This window comes from Peromyscus californicus, unplaced genomic scaffold (assembly GCF_007827085.1).
Source record: "Peromyscus californicus insignis strain IS unplaced genomic scaffold, ASM782708v3 Scaffold_11__1_contigs__length_118956290, whole genome shotgun sequence".
NCBI classification, from domain to species: Eukaryota; Metazoa; Chordata; class Mammalia; order Rodentia; family Cricetidae; genus Peromyscus; species Peromyscus californicus.
In genome coordinates this window covers 108,596,776-108,602,775 of record NW_026294402.1, presented here as the reverse complement: position 1 = coordinate 108,602,775, position 6,000 = coordinate 108,596,776, and positions in this window count along the sequence as shown.

The window sequence follows — 6,000 nt, the reverse complement described above, 5'->3', positions numbered from 1 at the left end:
CTGGGGAGCCTGTGAGCAGACTCTCAGTGGGTGTCTTGATTGCACTGAAGACACCTCCTCTCTTCCCAGCCTCCCCAGGGACTCTCCAGAGAGTTTCAGAGCCCTGATGGGTGGAGGAAATCACTCCTTCACCATGGAATGAGTCTCTGGTCTTTGTGGAACTCTCTAGAAGACTTTGGCATGCTCTTGTCCTAGTGTTTTTCCAGTGGTATTCCATGAAGCCAGATGTTGAGAGAAATGAGGATCTTAGGTCTTGATTCTTTTGTCACTAGAGAGCTGTTCATTGAAGCCTGGCGACAGTGTGGATGATGAGGCATTTGGACAAGCCTGTCTCCACTTGAAACAGGCATTTAGAACATGCCTGTGGAAATGCACTTGCGGCTTGGCTTGCTAACATATGTTTTAATTATAACAGGTGGTTATTCACATAGAAGAAATTGTAGAAGAAATGAATCAGGGCAGAGAAGGGTGAAACACCCTTGTAATCCTAGCTACTCTGGGGCTGAGACCAAGGGATCTTAGATTCAAGGATTACCTAGATAATACCAAAATCAATACCAAGCAAAACCCCAAAGCTCTGAAAGGCTCTTGTGAGTACCCTAAGTTCATTTAAAAAAAAAATTTTTTTTATGTGAGCTGTTACTGGGCATGGTGGCAAGTGTCTTTAATCCCAACACTTGGGAGGCAGAGGCAGGAGGATCTCTCTGAGTTTGAGACCAGCCTGGTCTATGAATCTAGTTCCAGGATAGCCGGGGCTATACAGAGAAACCCAGTCTCAAAAAACAAAAACAAAACCCCAAAACCATGAGCTATATGAGCTGGGCGGTGGTGGTGCATGTCTTTAATTCCAGCACTTGGGAGGTAGAAGCAGGCAGGCAGATCTGAGTTTGAGGCCAGCCTGGTCTGCAGAGCAAGCTCCAGGACAGCCAGGATTAGAACAATTATTCTTATGATATTTTAATAATTTATCATGTTATATCATTAAGATAACTTGCTATATCTGTTTTTACTCGAGCCATTTAAATTTTTAGAAGTTACTTTCCGTGTATAGGTGTTTGCCTGCATGTGTATCTGTGCCTCACATGTGGGCCTGCAGAGGCCAGAAGAAGGTATTGGATCCCCTAGAACTGGAGTTAAAGATGGTTGTGAGCTGTCCCGTAGACCTGGGACTTGAACCTAGGACCTCTGGAAGAGCAGCCAGTGCTCTTAACCACTGAGCCACCTCTGCAGCCCCTTGTTTTGTTTTTGAGATGGTCTCACTGGTAGCACAGACTGCCTGCCCTAGGACTCGGTGTGCCCTAGGACTTGGCCTTTCCCCGGGCCTCTTGCTTCAGCCTCTCCTGTGCTGGAATTGTAGGTGTGAGCCCCATATCTGGCTCCAAAGCTTTGATTGCTCAGAATTAAGCAAAACTCCAATAAAGTTTGTGAGAGCAAATCCCTCCCAGAGTGAGAACCAATCTGGAGAGATACTGAGTTCGAATCTCCCATTAAGTTTGTACATTGTAATCCTTGCTGCCTTTATAAAGAATGCCTTGCTAGAAGTTTATTTTCTGAAGAGTGGCTTTAAGAGGAAAATTTGATATTGCCTTTATAGAAAACAAAATAAAGTTGCTTATTTAGCTGCACTAAGCCTTCATTCCTGATCATGTATGTGTGTGTGACCTGGTGTGGGTGGGAGTCGGAGTTGCTGACCCACCCGAGGTTTAGCCACATGGTGTAAGTCCAAAGAAAGAGTGGGTGAGCTAGCTGTTAACTTCTCCACATGGGGGCTGGCAAGGTGGCCGGCTGGTGAGCTGAGTTTAATCCTTGGGACCCACATGGTGGGAGGAAGGAGAGAAATGGCTCCCAAGAGTTGTTCTCTGACCTCCTTGTCTGTGCCGTTTGAGTGTGCGCATGTGTGTGCACACTCACACACACACATGAGAGAGACGGGGGGGGGGGGATGGAAACCTAACACCCCAGCTGGGTCTCTGGGAGGCCTTGGATGAGGGGACACAGAGGTGGGAGTGACTCCTAACTTTGTGTGTATCTAGTGTGGAATATTGCTTTCTCCCTCTAGGAAAGGATAGGCAACACTCAGCCTTTGCATCCTCAGATATGATTCATTACACACTGTAGTCATATATTGGATTGTCATACTCATACTGTACTCCATAAATGTGCACATGCATCCTGCACCAATCTGAACTGTAACAGAAGGGTGTAGGCTCTGTCCAGGTTTTTCTTTTTTCCTTTTGGTTTTTCTAGCCAGAGTCTCTCTATGTAGCCCCGGCTGTCTTAGAACTCTCTCTGTAGAACAGGTTGGCCTTGAACTCAGAAATCTGCCTGCCTCTGTTTCCCAAGTGCTGGGATTAAAGACGTGTGCCACCACTGTCCAGCCCATGAAATGTATTTCTAGATGATTGAAAGAAATCAGTAAGAGGACTCCTGCCCAGCATCCATGTTCCAAGCTTGTACAGAGGGTGTAGGATTTCTCACCAGAGGCGCGTCTCTTGTCATCTCCACTCACTCATAAAGGAGACAGCTGTGTGGAGTTACCCACAAGCTACCCTCCTGCAGTGGCCTCAGAGATGGGACACCTGTCTGTCTCCTCCACCCCTGCTCAGGACAGAAGCATTTACTCTAGTACTTACTAGGAGATTGGCGGCCGACAGCTCTCAGTCACTCTTCATGAATTGTCATCTCCTGGGGGCAGTTTGTATCCAGTGACTGCATTATTAGTGGAGACAAGCATTTTCTCCCCACCCATCTTTGGGACAACTCTGAAGGATCCTAGCAGCTTGTGAGCTCCCCTAAGATGATCTGAGGCTGCTGTGGTGACCCCATCATGGTGAGCCTTTCTTTCTGCCCAAACTGGTGTCGCTCATTCCCATACAGGTGTTTCCAAGAAGGCTCGCGGCTCCCTGCATGCTGCTTTCAGAATCTCAGGCTGTTTCCAGGAGAGGTGAGGGCCTAACACGACACCAGGCCAGAAGTCCTACACCAGGAGCATCCGCCCTTCGTCAGCCCCAAACATCTGCCACACTTGGTCCTGGCTCCTGTACTCTCATGTCACAGGTGACCCGCTTAGGCCCTGGGGCTTTTTCCATACAGCACTCCTCTGCCATCAGACTCACTCTGCCACTGTGCTCAACAGGGTCTGCTCCCTCGGCAGCCTCCCTCAACAAAATGAGCCGACTCCCTTTTGTATTCACAGCACTTGACTTGTTTTTGAAAATGACATTTGTTGTTATTTAGTGGGTGTGGCAGCATCTGCTTGCCGCAGTGTGTACATGACGATCAGAGGGTGACTTGTAGGAGTCACATCTCTCCTCCTCTCTGTGGGTCCTGGGACCAGACTCAGGTTGTCTGACTTAGCCATGTCCCCAACCCACAACAGTTTACTGCTTACAAGTTTCTGACAGTTCCAAATTCCCCGTTCAGAACACCAGAATCCACCGAGTACTTTCACAAGTTGAAACTCATTTCAGACTTTCAAAAAGGAGATATGGTCACTTTTGTGATTCCAAGAATTAAGGTTCAGGGGCCTGGGCATGTAGCTCAGTTGGCAGGGTGCTTGATAGCATGAGGGAAGCCTTGGGTTTGGCGACAGCTCTACATGAAAAGGGGCATGGGAGCAGATGCCTGTGAGGCTCAGCACTGGGGAGGTGGAGGCAGGGGAATCAGTTTAAAATGACAAAACAAAACCTTTTGTTACATTTATTTGTTGTGTGTGTGTATCGGTGTGTGTGTCTCTCTCTCTGTGTGTGTCTGTGTGTGTGTGTCTGTGTCTTTGTGTGTATGTGTCTGTGTGTGTGTGTCTCTGTGTGTGTCTCTGTGTGTGTGTGTGTCTGTGTCTCTCTGTGTGTGTGTATCTCTGTGTGTGTATGTCTCTGTGTGTGTGTGTGTCTCTGTGTGTGTGTATGTCTGTGTGTGTGTGTCTCTGTGTGTGTGTATGTCTGTGTGTGTGTATGTCTGTGTGTGTATGTCTCTGTGTGTGTGTGTCTGTGTCTCTGTGTGTGTGTGTGTCTCTGTGTGTGTGTCTGTGTCTGTGTGTGTCTCTCTGTATGTGTTTGTGTCTCTGTGTGTGTGTGTCTGTGTCTCTGTGTGTGTCTCTTTGTGTGTGTGTGTCTGTATGTGTCTGTGTCTGTGTGTGTGTGTCTGTGTCTGTGTGTGTCTGTGTGTGTGTGTCTGTATGTGTGTGTGTGTGTGTCTGTGTGTGTCTGTGCATGGTGTACATGTGGAATTCAGAGGAGAATTTGTAGGAGTCTGCTCTCTGTTTCGACCATGTCCCAGGGATGGAACTCAGGTCTTTAGCTTGGCAGCACACCTTTACCAACTGAGCCGTCTCACTGGCCCAATGGTCAGGAGTTCAAGGTCATAGACACCTACATATTGAGTTCAAGGCCAGCCTGGGCTACATGAGATGACAGAAAATAAACAAATAAATAAATAAATAAATAAATTGAGGTTCAGGGAAACAATGTTATAACATGACTTTAACTAACTCCACCAACAGTAGCCACCATGTCCAGGTATAGTGAAACATATAAACCAAACGGTTGCTGGTTATTCCTTACTCTGTGGATGGGCTCCCTTGTCTGCCTAAGGCCTCTGCTCTAGTAAGGCCAGTTTCGGTTTAAGTACACAGAGTCACGGACTTATCTCCAAAATCCCCCAAGTATGTTTCTAATAAAACTTTATGTGACCAGGTTCAAAGACTGACCGAATTGTTCCAGAAGCAGTAGGTGGGTTTGGGTTAAAAAAATTACTTCATCGAGACTTTTGATATGAACAGATGTGCGAGAGTTGAGTCTGTAGTTTCCCCTCTGGGAAACTGTAAAATAACATCAAGAAGAATACATTTAAAAGCCATAAATTCCCGTTTTATTTTTTGAGACAGCATCTCACTAATGGATAAGGTTAGCCTTGAACTCAAGACCCTGTTACCTCAGCCTCCCACATGCCGAGATTAGAGGTGCCATCCACCATACCTGACTAATAAGGCCCCAAGTTATTTTATTTTTGAAGTAAGGACCTCATGCTTGTAGACAAACCCTCCATCCTGAGCTGAACCTTCACGTAGCTCCAAAGACACAGAAGCAGAGGAAGTGCACAGGTCTTTGTGTAGTCATATATCCACATGAAATTACAAAACAGGAAAAATAATCCATGGAGAAAAAACTAACGGAGCTCACTAGAATTTTGCTGTATTTCATCGCACATGGGAGACCTGGGTATGCACATTCATTAGCATCCTTATTATATCACATGCTCAAAATAGGCATGCTTGAGTTAGGATGGCAGCATACACCTGTAAACCCATTAGTTGGCAGCTAGAGGCAGGAAGGTCAGGAGTTCAAGGTCATCCTCATCTATATAATTTGTTTGAGGCCAGCCTCAGCTGTATGAAAACCCATATCACCCCCCCCAACAAACAAACAAAACCAAATAAAAAACAGGGCCGGGGAGATGGCGTAGTGAGTAAAGGCACTAGCTGCCAAGCCTGATGACTTTGTGTTCAAGCTCTGGTACTCACAAAAGAGAAGGAGAGTTGTCCTCTGACCTCCACCTTGGCACCATGGCACACGGGTTTACACACACACACACACACACACACACACACACACACACACACAATTAATAAATAAAAATGTAAAGCAAAAACGTGTACGCTTTGGTGTGAATATTACTTACATTTCATAAAAAAAAAAAAAAAGCGTCTTTGAGACCTAGAAAGGAGAAGCAGAGCTTCCTGAAGCAGAAAGTAGCAGACCACATCAGATGAGGAACCTTGAAGTTAGAAGCTTGGGCAGGTCCATGACCTTCTCATTGCTGAAGAACTGTTTGTGAGACACTGGCCTTTTACAACAGGGAATAAACGCAAACTCACACTTAACACCAAGCCAAACCAGCGAAGTCGCACGGGCTCCAGGCTGCAGGCTGCGAGGGATTTAGGGTGCGTTTCTAGAGGCAGACCCTAGCCAGGAAGTCCAGTGTTTAGGTCTGAATGGGAGATGC